This window comes from Chionomys nivalis, chromosome 1 (genome assembly GCF_950005125.1).
Source record: "Chionomys nivalis chromosome 1, mChiNiv1.1, whole genome shotgun sequence".
NCBI lineage: Eukaryota > Metazoa > Chordata > Mammalia > Rodentia > Cricetidae > Chionomys > Chionomys nivalis.
This window is the reverse complement of record NC_080086.1, coordinates 154,254,901-154,271,353: the sequence shown is the minus strand read 5'-3', so window position 1 is coordinate 154,271,353 and position 16,453 is coordinate 154,254,901.

The window sequence follows — 16,453 nt, the reverse complement described above, 5'->3', positions numbered from 1 at the left end:
CACAGGTCTCTGTGCTCTGGCAAAAGGTCAAACTGTTCTTCTTGACCTGGACACAGAAGAATTCCTGGGTGCGGCCCGCTCACCCTCCATTCCAAGCTGTGTCCCTGTCGTTTGACATTCGTGTGTGGTCCAGATGATTTCGAAGCCATGATGTCACCTTGGCACATTGGTGAGAAGTTTGCCTGTGTTGGGACAATCACGACTATAACCCACAAACCAGGACGGATCTCCTTATTGATCGGAGTTCATGGCCTATGATCTGATGTCACTCACTGGTAAGGATTCGAGTTGTCTTGGTGAACATGGCACGGCCTTGGTCACAAATGAGGCTGTGGCGTGGTCAAACAAATTGACATGACGATAAGGCCTGGCTTCAGGCCAGGTCATGGTTCTTGGGGCATCCATTTCCTTTGATCCTTAAGATGGGGTTTCAGCCCTTTAAGAACTGGCTCCTCTGTGGTGGGATTGTGTCCTGGAATGCAGGGAGCAAGGGTGCGGCCCGCACACCCTTGAAGATGATCACTCAGGCTACCTGCGCTTCAGGAGCAGACTGATTTCCTTTGAGGTCTGTTCAGGGCCTGGCCCCTAGGTTAGTAGTCAGGTGGTCATCATCAGGATCGGAATCTTGGCAGATATTATAATGTGTCCAGGAGTCAGTTACTCAGAAGAGGACCAAATATGCAGTAGTCAGCCATTCTTAGGAAACAGGCTGTTGTGTGAGTAACGTTTGACATCTGTTCATTCCTAAAGATATCGGTTTAAGATCCCTTTAGTTCAAGGTAAGGTTATGTCTGTCTCAGACAGCTGCAGGCACAGTATGACTCTTGTTTTGTATGCTATGTCTATATTGATATATCATGTCCGTGAGCCCATGGCACATTACAGCGGTGGTTCATACATGCTTACATGTGTTGTGGGTGTGGTCTGTCTGCATCGAAGGAAGTATGGGTATGCGATCCGCACACCTGTTGTTGAGCACGTCGGCTTCCAGTAGGCTCAGAAAGGGAGTAGTGTAGTTGAGGCCAAGATTACAGGTGTACAAGCTGGGATGTGTCCCTGTCCATGACTGAGCTGGTCGTGAAAGAGCTGACAATCAGTTCTTGGCTCATTGAGCCTCATGGAACATGGGCTAAACACAATGTTGATTGCCTTCAGTTTGGGCCTTGGCCCTGTTCTTGATGTTCAGGGCTTAATGGGGACAACGGATCTGGGCCATTTGTCCCAGGGCTCTGATTGGTCTAGGTGTGGGACACTTCTAGTTCTGATGAACCTTGAACACGTACATTTTTGTGTGGCTTGTCCTGGCCCTGACTCATTTTGCATTTTCACACAGGTCTCTGTGCTCTGGCAAAAGGTCAAACTGTTCTTCTTGACCTGGACACAGAAGAATTCCTGGGTGCGGCCCGCTCACCCTCCATTCCAAGCTGTGTCCCTGTCGTTTGACATTTGTGTGTGGTCCAGATGATTTCGAAGCCATGATGTCACCTTGGCACATTGGTGAGAAGTTTGCCTGTGTTGGGACAATCACGACTATAACCCACAAACCAGGACGGATCTCCTTATTGATCGGAGTTCATGGCCTATGATCTGATGTCACTCACTGGTAAGGAACGAGTTGTCTTGGTGAACATGGCACGGCCTTGGTCACAAATGAGGCTGTGGCGTGGTCAAACAAATTGACATGACGATAAGGCCTGGCTTCAGACCAGGTCATGGTTCTTGGGGCATCCATTTCCTTTGATCCTTAAGATGGGGTTTCAGCCCTTTAAGACCTGGCTCCTCTGTGGTGGGATTGTGTCCTGGAATGCAGGGAGCAAGGGTGCGGCCCGCACACCCTTGAAGATGATCACTCAGGCTACCTGCGCTTCAGGAGCAGACTGATTTCCTTTGAGGTCTGTTCATGGCCTGGCCCCTAGGTTAGTAGTCAGGTGGTCATCATCAGGATCGGAATCTTGGCAGATATTATAATGTGTCCAGGAGTCAGTTACTCAGAAGAGGACCAAATATGCATTAGTCAGCCATTCTTAGGAAACAGGCTGTTGTGTGAGTAACGTTTGACATCTGTTCATTCCTAAAGATATCGGTTTAAGATCCCTTTAGTTCAAGGTAAGGTTATGTCTGTCTCAGACAGCTGCAGGCACAGTATGACTCTTGTTTTGTATGCTATGTCTATATTGATATATCATGTCCGTGAGCCCATGGCACATTACAGCGGTGGTTCATACATGCTTACATGTGTTGTGGGTGTGGTCTGTCTGCATCGAAGGAAGTATGGGTATGCGATCCGCACACCTGTTGTTGAGCACGTCGGCTTCCAGTAGGCTCAGAAAGGGAGTAGTGTAGTTGAGGCCAAGATTACAGGTGTACAAGCTGGGATGTGTCCCTGTCCATGACTGAGCTGGTCGTGAAAGAGCTGACAATCAGTTCTTGGCTCATTGAGCCTCATGGAACATGGGCTAAACACAATGTTGATTGCCTTCAGTTTGGGCCTTGGCCCTGTTCTTGATGTTCAGGGCTTAATGGGGACAACGGATCTGGGCCATTTGTCCCAGGGCTCTGATTGGTCTAGGTGTGGGACACTTCTAGTTCTGATGAACCTTGAACACGTACATTTTTGTGTGGCTTGTCCTGGCCCTGACTCATTTTGCATTTTCACACAGGTCTCTGTGCTCTGGCAAAAGGTCAAACTGTTCTTCTTGACCTGGACACAGAAGAATTCCTGGGTGCGGCCCGCTCACCCTCCATTCCAAGCTGTGTCCCTGTCGTTTGACATTCGTGTGTGGTCCAGATGATTTCGAAGCCATGATGTCACCTTGGCACATTGGTGAGAAGTTTGCCTGTGTTGGGACAATCACGACTATAACCCACAAACCAGGACGGATCTCCTTATTGATCGGAGTTCATGGCCTATGATCTGATGTCACTCACTGGTAAGGATTCGAGTTGTCTTGGTGAACATGGCACGGCCTTGGTCACAAATGAGGCTGTGGCGTGGTCAAACAAATTGACATGACGATAAGGCCTGGCTTCAGACCAGGTCATGGTTCTTGGGGCATCCATTTCCTTTGATCCTTAAGATGGGGTTTCAGCCCTTTAAGAACTGGCTCCTCTGTGGTGGGATTGTGTCCTGGAATGCAGGGAGCAAGGGTGCGGCCCGCACACCCTTGAAGATGATCACTCAGGCTACCTGCGCTTCAGGAGCAGACTGATTTCCTTTGAGGTCTGTTCATGGCCTGGCCCCTAGGTTAGTAGTCAGGTGGTCATCATCAGGATCGGAATCTTGGCAGATATTATAATGTGTCCAGGAGTCAGTTACTCAGAAGAGGACCAAATATGCATTAGTCAGCCATTCTTAGGAAACAGGCTGTTGTGTGAGTAACGTTTGACATCTGTTCATTCCTAAAGATATCGGTTTAAGATCCCTTTAGTTCAAGGTAAGGTTATGTCTGTCTCAGACAGCTGCAGGCACAGTATGACTCTTGTTTTGTATGCTATGTCTATATTGATATATCATGTCCGTGAGCCCATGGCACATTACAGCGGTGGTTCATACATGCTTACATGTGTTGTGGGTGTGGTCTGTCTGCATCGAAGGAAGTATGGGTATGCGATCCGCACACCTGTTGTTGAGCACGTCGGCTTCCAGTAGGCTCAGAAAGGGAGTAGTGTAGTTGAGGCCAAGATTACAGGTGTACAAGCTGGGATGTGTCCCTGTCCATGACTGAGCTGGTCGTGAAAGAGCTGACAATCAGTTCTTGGCTCATTGAGCCTCATGGAACATGGGCTAAACACAATGTTGATTGCCTTCAGTTTGGGCCTTGGCCCTGTTCTTGATGTTCAGGGCTTAATGGGGACAACGGATCTGGGCCATTTGTCCCAGGGCTCTGATTGGTCTAGGTGTGGGACACTTCTAGTTCTGATGAACCTTGAACACGTACATTTTTGTGTGGCTTGTCCTGGCCCTGACTCATTTTGCATTTTCACATAGGTCTCTGTGCTCTGGCAAAAGGTCAAACTGTTCTTCTTGACCTGGACACAGAAGAATTCCTGGGTGCGGCCCGCTCACCCTCCATTCCAAGCTGTGTCCCTGTCGTTTGACATTCGTGTGTGGTCCAGATGATTTCGAAGCCATGATGTCACCTTGGCACATTGGTGAGAAGTTTGCCTGTGTTGGGACAATCACGACTATAACCCACAAACCAGGACGGATCTCCTTATTGATCGGAGTTCATGGCCTGTGATCTGATGTCACTCACTGGTAAGGATTCGAGTTGTCTTGGTGAACATGGCACGGCCTTGGTCACAAATGAGGCTGTGGCGTGGTCAAACAAATTGACATGACGATAAGGCCTGGCTTCAGACCAGGTCATGGTTCTTGGGGCATCCATTTCCTTTGATCCTTAAGATGGGGTTTCAGCCCTTTAAGACCTGGCTCCTCTGTGGTGGGATTGTGTCCTGGAATGCAGGGAGCAAGGGTGCGGCCCGCACACCCTTGAAGATGATCACTCAGGCTACCTGCGCTTCAGGAGCAGACTGATTTCCTTTGAGGTCTGTTCATGGCCTGGCCCCTAGGTTAGTAGTCAGGTGGTCATCATCAGGATCGGAATCTTGGCAGATATTATAATGTGTCCAGGAGTCAGTTACTCAGAAGAGGACCAAATATGCAGTAGTCAGCCATTCTTAGGAAACAGGCTGTTGTGTGAGTAACGTTTGACATCTGTTCATTCCTAAAGATATCGGTTTAAGATCCCTTTAGTTCAAGGTAAGGTTATGTCTGTCTCAGACAGCTGCAGGCACAGTATGACTCTTGTTTTGTATGCTATGTCTATATTGATATATCGTGTCCGTGAGCCCATGGCACATTACAGCGGTGGTTCATACATGCTTACATGTGTTGTGGGTGTGGTCTGTCTGCATCGAAGGAAGTATGGGTATGCGATCCGCACACCTGTTGTTGAGCACGTCGGCTTCCAGTAGGCTCAGAAAGGGAGTAGTGTAGTTGAGGCCAAGATTACAGGTGTACAAGCTGGGATGTGTCCCTGTCCATGACTGAGCTGGTCGTGAAAGAGCTGACAATCAGTTCTTGGCTCATTGAGCCTCATGGAACATGGGCTAAACACAATGTTGGTTGCCTTCAGTTTGGGCCTTGGCCCTGTTCTTGATGTTCAGGGCTTAATGGGGACAACGGATCTGGGCCATTTGTCCCAGGGCTCTGATTGGTCTAGGTGTGGGACACTTCTAGTTCTGATGAACCTTGAACACGTACATTTTTGTGTGGCTTGTCCTGGCCCTGACTCATTTTGCATTTTCACACAGGTCTCTGTGCTCTGGCAAAAGGTCAAACTGTTCTTCTTGACCTGGACACAGAAGAATTCCTGGGTGCGGCCCGCTCACCCTCCATTCCAAGCTGTGTCCCTGTCGTTTGACATTCGTGTGTGGTCCAGATGATTTCGAAGCCATGATGTCACCTTGGCACATTGGTGAGAAGTTTGCCTGTGTTGGGACAATCACGACTATAACCCACAAACCAGGACGGATCTCCTTATTGATCGGAGTTCATGGCCTGTGATCTGATGTCACTCACTGGAAAGGATTCGAGTTGTCTTGGTGAACATGGCACGGCCTTGGTCACAAATGAGGCTGTGGCGTGGTCAAACAAATTGACATGACGATAAGGCCTGGCTTCAGACCAGGTCATGGTTCTTGGGGCATCCATTTCCTTTGATCCTTAAGATGGGGTTTCAGCCCTTTAAGACCTGGCTCCTCTGTGGTGGGATTGTGTCCTGGAATGCAGGGAGCAAGGGTGCGGCCCGCACACCCTTGAAGATGATCACTCAGGCTACCTGCGCTTCAGGAGCAGACTGATTTCCTTTGAGGTCTGTTCATGGCCTGGCCCCTAGGTTAGTAGTCAGGTGGTCATCATCAGGATCGGAATCTTGGCAGATATTATAATGTGTCCAGGAGTCAGTTACTCAGAAGAGGACCAAATATGCAGTAGTCAGCCATTCTTAGGAAACAGGCTGTTGTGTGAGTAACGTTTGACATCTGTTCATTCCTAAAGATATCGGTTTAAGATCCCTTTAGTTCAAGGTAAGGTTATGTCTGTCTCAGACAGCTGCAGGCACAGTATGACTCTTGTTTTGTATGCTATGTCTATATTGATATATCATGTCCGTGAGCCCATGGCACATTACAGCGGTGGTTCATACATGCTTACATGTGTTGTGGGTGTGGTCTGTCTGCATCGAAGGAAGTATGGGTATGCGATCCGCACACCTGTTGTTGAGCACGTCGGCTTCCAGTAGGCTCAGAAAGGGAGTAGTGTAGTTGAGGCCAAGATTACAGGTGTACAAGCTGGGATGTGTCCCTGTCCATGACTGAGCTGGTCGTGAAAGAGCTGACAATCAGTTCTTGGCTCATTGAGCCTCATGGAACATGGGCTAAACACAATGTTGGTTGCCTTCAGTTTGGGCCTTGGCCCTGTTCTTGATGTTCAGGGCTTAATGGGGACAACGGATCTGGGCCATTTGTCCCAGGGCTCTGATTGGTCTAGGTGTGGGACACTTCTAGTTCTGATGAACCTTGAACACGTACATTTTTGTGTGGCTTGTCCTGGCCCTGACTCATTTTGCATTTTCACACAGGTCTCTGTGCTCTGGCAAAAGGTCAAACTGTTCTTCTTGACCTGGACACAGAAGAATTCCTGGGTGCGGCCCGCTCACCCTCCATTCCAAGCTGTGTCCCTGTCGTTTGACATTCGTGTGTGGTCCAGATGATTTCGAAGCCATGATGTCACCTTGGCACATTGGTGAGAAGTTTGCCTGTGTTGGGACAATCACGACTATAACCCACAAACCAGGACGGATCTCCTTATTGATCGGAGTTCATGGCCTGTGATCTGATGTCACTCACTGGTAAGGATTCGAGTTGTCTTGGTGAACATGGCACGGCCTTGGTCACAAATGAGGCTGTGGCGTGGTCAAACAAATTGACATGACGATAAGGCCTGGCTTCAGACCAGGTCATGGTTCTTGGGGCATCCATTTCCTTTGATCCTTAAGATGGGGTTTCAGCCCTTTAAGACCTGGCTCCTCTGTGGTGGGATTGTGTCCTGGAATGCAGGGAGCAAGGGTGCGGCCCGCACACCCTTGAAGATGATCACTCAGGCTACCTGCGCTTCAGGAGCAGACTGATTTCCTTTGAGGTCTGTTCATGGCCTGGCCCCTAGGTTAGTAGTCAGGTGGTCATCATCAGGATCGGAATCTTGGCAGATATTATAATGTGTCCAGGAGTCAGTTACTCAGAAGAGGACCAAATATGCAGTAGTCAGCCATTCTTAGGAAACAGGCTGTTGTGTGAGTAACGTTTGACATCTGTTCATTCCTAAAGATATCGGTTTAAGATCCCTTTAGTTCAAGGTAAGGTTATGTCTGTCTCAGACAGCTGCAGGCACAGTATGACTCTTGTTTTGTATGCTATGTCTATATTGATATATCATGTCCGTGAGCCCATGGCACATTACAGCGGTGGTTCATACATGCTTACATGTGTTGTGGGTGTGGTCTGTCTGCATCGAAGGAAGTATGGGTATGCGATCCGCACACCTGTTGTTGAGCACGTCGGCTTCCAGTAGGCTCAGAAAGGGAGTAGTGTAGTTGAGGCCAAGATTACAGGTGTACAAGCTGGGATGTGTCCCTGTCCATGACTGAGCTGGTCGTGAAAGAGCTGACAATCAGTTCTTGGCTCATTGAGCCTCATGGAACATGGGCTAAACACAATGTTGGTTGCCTTCAGTTTGGGCCTTGGCCCTGTTCTTGATGTTCAGGGCTTAATGGGGACAACGGATCTGGGCCATTTGTCCCAGGGCTCTGATTGGTCTAGGTGTGGGACACTTCTAGTTCTGATGAACCTTGAACACGTACATTTTTGTGTGGCTTGTCCTGGCCCTGACTCATTTTGCATTTTCACACAGGTCTCTGTGCTCTGGCAAAAGGTCAAACTGTTCTTCTTGACCTGGACACAGAAGAATTCCTGGGTGCGGCCCGCTCACCCTCCATTCCAAGCTGTGTCCCTGTCGTTTGACATTCGTGTGTGGTCCAGATGATTTCGAAGCCATGATGTCACCTTGGCACATTGGTGAGAAGTTTGCCTGTGTTGGGACAATCACGACTATAACCCACAAACCAGGACGGATCTCCTTATTGATCGGAGTTCATGGCCTGTGATCTGATGTCACTCACTGGTAAGGATTCGAGTTGTCTTGGTGAACATGGCACGGCCTTGGTCACAAATGAGGCTGTGGCGTGGTCAAACAAATTGACATGACGATAAGGCCTGGCTTCAGACCAGGTCATGGTTCTTGGGGCATCCATTTCCTTTGATCCTTAAGATGGGGTTTCAGCCCTTTAAGACCTGGCTCCTCTGTGGTGGGATTGTGTCCTGGAATGCAGGGAGCAAGGGTGCGGCCCGCACACCCTTGAAGATGATCACTCAGGCTACCTGCGCTTCAGGAGCAGACTGATTTCCTTTGAGGTCTGTTCATGGCCTGGCCCCTAGGTTAGTAGTCAGGTGGTCATCATCAGGATCGGAATCTTGGCAGATATTATAATGTGTCCAGGAGTCAGTTACTCAGAAGAGGACCAAATATGCATTAGTCAGCCATTCTTAGGAAACAGGCTGTTGTGTGAGTAACGTTTGACATCTGTTCATTCCTAAAGATATCGGTTTAAGATCCCTTTAGTTCAAGGTAAGGTTATGTCTGTCTCAGACAGCTGCAGGCACAGTATGACTCTTGTTTTGTATGCTATGTCTATATTGATATATCATGTCCGTGAGCCCATGGCACATTACAGCGGTGGTTCATACATGCTTACATGTGTTGTGGGTGTGGTCTGTCTGCATCGAAGGAAGTATGGGTATGCGATCCGCACACCTGTTGTTGAGCACGTCGGCTTCCAGTAGGCTCAGAAAGGGAGTAGTGTAGTTGAGGCCAAGATTACAGGTGTACAAGCTGGGATGTGTCCCTGTCCATGACTGAGCTGGTCGTGAAAGAGCTGACAATCAGTTCTTGGCTCATTGAGCCTCATGGAACATGGGCTAAACACAATGTTGGTTGCCTTCAGTTTGGGCCTTGGCCCTGTTCTTGATGTTCAGGGCTTAATGGGGACAACGGATCTGGGCCATTTGTCCCAGGGCTCTGATTGGTCTAGGTGTGGGACACTTCTAGTTCTGATGAACCTTGAACAAGTACATTTTTGTGTGGCTTGTCCTGGCCCTGACTCATTTTGCATTTTCACACAGGTCTCTGTGCTCTGGCAAAAGGTCAAACTGTTCTTCTTGACCTGGACACAGAAGAATTCCTGGGTGCGGCCCGCTCACCCTCCATTCCAAGCTGTGTCCCTGTCGTTTGACATTCGTGTGTGGTCCAGATGATTTCGAAGCCATGATGTCACCTTGGCACATTGGTGAGAAGTTTGCCTGTGTTGGGACAATCACGACTATAACCCACAAACCAGGACGGATCTCCTTATTGATCGGAGTTCATGGCCTGTGATCTGATGTCACTCACTGGTAAGGATTCGAGTTGTCTTGGTGAACATGGCACGGCCTTGGTCACAAATGAGGCTGTGGCGTGGTCAAACAAATTGACATGACGATAAGGCCTGGCTTCAGACCAGGTCATGGTTCTTGGGGCATCCATTTCCTTTGATCCTTAAGATGGGGTTTCAGCCCTTTAAGACCTGGCTCCTCTGTGGTGGGATTGTGTCCTGGAATGCAGGGAGCAAGGGTGCGGCCCGCACACCCTTGAAGATGATCACTCAGGCTACCTGCGCTTCAGGAGCAGACTGATTTCCTTTGAGGTCTGTTCATGGCCTGGCCCCTAGGTTAGTAGTCAGGTGGTCATCATCAGGATCGGAATCTTGGCAGATATTATAATGTGTCCAGGAGTCAGTTACTCAGAAGAGGACCAAATATGCATTAGTCAGCCATTCTTAGGAAACAGGCTGTTGTGTGAGTAACGTTTGACATCTGTTCATTCCTAAAGATATCGGTTTAAGATCCCTTTAGTTCAAGGTAAGGTTATGTCTGTCTCAGACAGCTGCAGGCACAGTATGACTCTTGTTTTGTATGCTATGTCTATATTGATATATCATGTCCGTGAGCCCATGGCACATTACAGCGGTGGTTCATACATGCTTACATGTGTTGTGGGTGTGGTCTGTCTGCATCGAAGGAAGTATGGGTATGCGATCCGCACACCTGTTGTTGAGCACGTCGGCTTCCAGTAGGCTCAGAAAGGGAGTAGTGTAGTTGAGGCCAAGATTACAGGTGTACAAGCTGGGATGTGTCCCTGTCCATGACTGAGCTGGTCGTGAAAGAGCTGACAATCAGTTCTTGGCTCATTGAGCCTCATGGAACATGGGCTAAACACAATGTTGATTGCCTTCAGTTTGGGCCTTGGCCCTGTTCTTGATGTTCAGGGCTTAATGGGGACAACGGATCTGGGCCATTTGTCCCAGGGCTCTGATTGGTCTAGGTGTGGGACACTTCTAGTTCTGATGAACCTTGAACATGTACATTTTTGTGTGGCTTGTCCTGGCCCTGACTCATTTTGCATTTTCACACAGGTCTCTGTGCTCTGGCAAAAGGTCAAACTGTTCTTCTTGACCTGGACACAGAAGAATTCCTGGGTGCGGCCCGCTCACCCTCCATTCCAAGCTGTGTCCCTGTCGTTTGACATTTGTGTGTGGTCCAGATGATTTCGAAGCCATGATGTCACCTTGGCACATTGGTGAGAAGTTTGCCTGTGTTGGGACAATCACGACTATAACCCACAAACCAGGACGGATCTCCTTATTGATCGGAGTTCATGGCCTGTGATCTGATGTCACTCACTGGTAAGGATTCGAGTTGTCTTGGTGAACATGGCACGGCCTTGGTCACAAATGAGGCTGTGGCGTGGTCAAACAAATTGACATGACGATAAGGCCTGGCTTCAGACCAGGTCATGGTTCTTGGGGCATCCATTTCCTTTGATCCTTAAGATGGGGTTTCAGCCCTTTAAGACCTGGCTCCTCTGTGGTGGGATTGTGTCCTGGAATGCAGGGAGCAAGGGTGCGGCCCGCACACCCTTGAAGATGATCACTCAGGCTACCTGCGCTTCAGGAGCAGACTGATTTCCTTTGAGGTCTGTTCATGGCCTGGCCCCTAGGTTAGTAGTCAGGTGGTCATCATCAGGATCGGAATCTTGGCAGATATTATAATGTGTCCAGGAGTCAGTTACTCAGAAGAGGACCAAATATGCAGTAGTCAGCCATTCTTAGGAAACAGGCTGTTGTGTGAGTAACGTTTGACATCTGTTCATTCCTAAAGATATCGGTTTAAGATCCCTTTAGTTCAAGGTAAGGTTATGTCTGTCTCAGACAGCTGCAGGCACAGTATGACTCTTGTTTTGTATGCTATGTCTATATTGATATATCATGTCCGTGAGCCCATGGCACATTACAGCGGTGGTTCATACATGCTTACATGTGTTGTGGGTGTGGTCTGTCTGCATCGAAGGAAGTATGGGTATGCGATCCGCACACCTGTTGTTGAGCACGTCGGCTTCCAGTAGGCTCAGAAAGGGAGTAGTGTAGTTGAGGCCAAGATTACAGGTGTACAAGCTGGGATGTGTCCCTGTCCATGACTGAGCTGGTCGTGAAAGAGCTGACAATCAGTTCTTGGCTCATTGAGCCTCATGGAACATGGGCTAAACACAATGTTGATTGCCTTCAGTTTGGGCCTTGGCCCTGTTCTTGATGTTCAGGGCTTAATGGGGACAACAGATCTGGGCCATTTGTCCCAGGGCTCTGATTGGTCTAGGTGTGGGACACTTCTAGTTCTGATGAACCTTGAACATGTACATTTTTGTGTGGCTTGTCCTGGCCCTGACTCATTTTGCATTTTCACACAGGTCTCTGTGCTCTGGCAAAAGGTCAAACTGTTCTTCTTGACCTGGACACAGAAGAATTCCTGGGTGCGGCCCGCTCACCCTCCATTCCAAGCTGTGTCCCTGTCGTTTGACATTCGTGTGTGGTCCAGATGATTTCGAAGCCATGATGTCACCTTGGCACATTGGTGAGAAGTTTGCCTGTGTTGGGACAATCACGACTATAACCCACAAACCAGGACGGATCTCCTTATTGATCGGAGTTCATGGCCTGTGATCTGATGTCACTCACTGGTAAGGATTCGAGTTGTCTTGGTGAACATGGCACGGCCTTGGTCACAAATGAGGCTGTGGCGTGGTCAAACAAATTGACATGACGATAAGGCCTGGCTTCAGACCAGGTCATGGTTCTTGGGGCATCCATTTCCTTTGATCCTTAAGATGGGGTTTCAGCCCTTTAAGACCTGGCTCCTCTGTGGTGGGATTGTGTCCTGGAATGCAGGGAGCAAGGGTGCGGCCCGCACACCCTTGAAGATGATCACTCAGGCTACCTGCGCTTCAGGAGCAGACTGATTTCCTTTGAGGTCTGTTCATGGCCTGGCCCCTAGGTTAGTAGTCAGGTGGTCATCATCAGGATCGGAATCTTGGCAGATATTATAATGTGTCCAGGAGTCAGTTACTCAGAAGAGGACCAAATATGCAGTAGTCAGCCATTCTTAGGAAACAGGCTGTTGTGTGAGTAACGTTTGACATCTGTTCATTCCTAAAGATATCGGTTTAAGATCCCTTTAGTTCAAGGTAAGGTTATGTCTGTCTCAGACAGCTGCAGGCACAGTATGACTCTTGTTTTGTATGCTATGTCTATATTGATATATCATGTCCGTGAGCCCATGGCACATTACAGCGGTGGTTCATACATGCTTACATGTGTTGTGGGTGTGGTCTGTCTGCATCGAAGGAAGTATGGGTATGCGATCCGCACACCTGTTGTTGAGCACGTCGGCTTCCAGTAGGCTCAGAAAGGGAGTAGTGTAGTTGAGGCCAAGATTACAGGTGTACAAGCTGGGATGTGTCCCTGTCCATGACTGAGCTGGTCGTGAAAGAGCTGACAATCAGTTCTTGGCTCATTGAGCCTCATGGAACATGGGCTAAACACAATGTTGGTTGCCTTCAGTTTGGGCCTTGGCCCTGTTCTTGATGTTCAGGGCTTAATGGGGACAACGGATCTGGGCCATTTGTCCCAGGGCTCTGATTGGTCTAGGTGTGGGACACTTCTAGTTCTGATGAACCTTGAACACGTACATTTTTGTGTGGCTTGTCCTGGCCCTGACTCATTTTGCATTTTCACACAGGTCTCTGTGCTCTGGCAAAAGGTCAAACTGTTCTTCTTGACCTGGACACAGAAGAATTCCTGGGTGCGGCCCGCTCACCCTCCATTCCAAGCTGTGTCCCTGTCGTTTGACATTCGTGTGTGGTCCAGATGATTTCGAAGCCATGATGTCACCTTGGCACATTGGTGAGAAGTTTGCCTGTGTTGGGACAATCACGACTATAACCCACAAACCAGGACGGATCTCCTTATTGATCGGAGTTCATGGCCTATGATCTGATGTCACTCACTGGTAAGGATTCGAGTTGTCTTGGTGAACATGGCACGGCCTTGGTCACAAATGAGGCTGTGGCGTGGTCAAACAAATTGACATGACGATAAGGCCTGGCTTCAGACCAGGTCATGGTTCTTGGGGCATCCATTTCCTTTGATCCTTAAGATGGGGTTTCAGCCCTTTAAGACCTGGCTCCTCTGTGGTGGGATTGTGTCCTGGAATGCAGGGAGCAAGGGTGCGGCCCGCACACCCTTGAAGATGATCACTCAGGCTACCTGCGCTTCAGGAGCAGACTGATTTCCTTTGAGGTCTGTTCATGGCCTGGCCCCTAGGTTAGTAGTCAGGTGGTCATCATCAGGATCGGAATCTTGGCAGATATTATAATGTGTCCAGGAGTCAGTTACTCAGAAGAGGACCAAATATGCAGTAGTCAGCCATTCTTAGGAAACAGGCTGTTGTGTGAGTAACGTTTGACATCTGTTCATTCCTAAAGATATCGGTTTAAGATCCCTTTAGTTCAAGGTAAGGTTATGTCTGTCTCAGACAGCTGCAGGCACAGTATGACTCTTGTTTTGTATGCTATGTCTATATTGATATATCATGTCCGTGAGCCCATGGCACATTACAGCGGTGGTTCATACATGCTTACATGTGTTGTGGGTGTGGTCTGTCTGCATCGAAGGAAGTATGGGTATGCGATCCGCACACCTGTTGTTGAGCACGTCGGCTTCCAGTAGGCTCAGAAAGGGAGTAGTGTAGTTGAGGCCAAGATTACAGGTGTACAAGCTGGGATGTGTCCCTGTCCATGACTGAGCTGGTCGTGAAAGAGCTGACAATCAGTTCTTGGCTCATTGAGCCTCATGGAACATGGGATAAACACAATGTTGATTGCCTTCAGTTTGGGCCTTGGCCCTGTTCTTGATGTTCAGGGCTTAATGGGGACAACGGATCTGGGCCATTTGTCCCAGGGCTCTGATTGGTCTAGGTGTGGGACACTTCTAGTTCTGATGAACCTTGAACATGTACATTTTTGTGTGGCTTGTCCTGGCCCTGACTCATTTTGCATTTTCACACAGGTCTCTGTGCTCTGGCAAAAGGTCAAACTGTTCTTCTTGACCTGGACACAGAAGAATTCCTGGGTGCGGCCCGCTCACCCTCCATTCCAAGCTGTGTCCCTGTCGTTTGACATTCGTGTGTGGTCCAGATGATTTCGAAGCCATGATGTCACCTTGGCACATTGGTGAGAAGTTTGCCTGTGTTGGGACAATCACGACTATAACCCACAAACCAGGACGGATCTCCTTATTGATCGGAGTTCATGGCCTGTGATCTGATGTCACTCACTGGTAAGGATTCGAGTTGTCTTGGTGAACATGGCACGGCCTTGGTCACAAATGAGGCTGTGGCGTGGTCAAACAAATTGACATGACGATAAGGCCTGGCTTCAGACCAGGTCATGGTTCTTGGGGCATCCATTTCCTTTGATCCTTAAGATGGGGTTTCAGCCCTTTAAGACCTGGCTCCTCTGTGGTGGGATTGTGTCCTGGAATGCAGGGAGCAAGGGTGCGGCCCGCACACCCTTGAAGATGATCACTCAGGCTACCTGCGCTTCAGGAGCAGACTGATTTCCTTTGAGGTCTGTTCATGGCCTGGCCCCTAGGTTAGTAGTCAGGTGGTCATCATCAGGATCGGAATCTTGGCAGATATTATAATGTGTCCAGGAGTCAGTTACTCAGAAGAGGACCAAATATGCAGTAGTCAGCCATTCTTAGGAAACAGGCTGTTGTGTGAGTAACGTTTGACATCTGTTCATTCCTAAAGATATCGGTTTAAGATCCCTTTAGTTCAAGGTAAGGTTATGTCTGTCTCAGACAGCTGCAGGCACAGTATGACTCTTGTTTTGTATGCTATGTCTATATTGATATATCATGTCCGTGAGCCCATGGCACATTACAGCGGTGGTTCATACATGCTTACATGTGTTGTGGGTGTGGTCTGTCTGCATCGAAGGAAGTATGGGTATGCGATCCGCACACCTGTTGTTGAGCACGTCGGCTTCCAGTAGGCTCAGAAAGGGAGTAGTGTAGTTGAGGCCAAGATTACAGGTGTACAAGCTGGGATGTGTCCCTGTCCATGACTGAGCTGGTCGTGAAAGAGCTGACAATCAGTTCTTGGCTCATTGAGCCTCATGGAACATGGGCTAAACACAATGTTGATTGCCTTCAGTTTGGGCCTTGGCCCTGTTCTTGATGTTCAGGGCTTAATGGGGACAACGGATCTGGGCCATTTGTCCCAGGGCTCTGATTGGTCTAGGTGTGGGACACTTCTAGTTCTGATGAACCTTGAACATGTACATTTTTGTGTGGCTTGTCCTGGCCCTGACTCATTTTGCATTTTCACACAGGTCTCTGTGCTCTGGCAAAAGGTCAAACTGTTCTTCTTGACCTGGACACAGAAGAATTCCTGGGTGCGGCCCGCTCACCCTCCATTCCAAGCTGTGTCCCTGTCGTTTGACATTCGTGTGTGGTCCAGATGATTTCGAAGCCATGATGTCACCTTGGCACATTGGTGAGAAGTTTGCCTGTGTTGGGACAATCACGACTATAACCCACAAACCAGGACGGATCTCCTTATTGATCGGAGTTCATGGCCTGTGATCTGATGTCACTCACTGGTAAGGATTCGAGTTGTCTTGGTGAACATGGCACGGCCTTGGTCACAAATGAGGCTGTGGCGTGGTCAAACAAATTGACATGACGATAAGGCCTGGCTTCAGACCAGGTCATGGTTCTTGGGGCATCCATTTCCTTTGATCCTTAAGATGGGGTTTCAGCCCTTTAAGACCTGGCTCCTCTGTGGTGGGATTGTGTCCTGGAATGCAGGGAGCAAGGGTGCGGCCCGCACACCCTTGAAGATG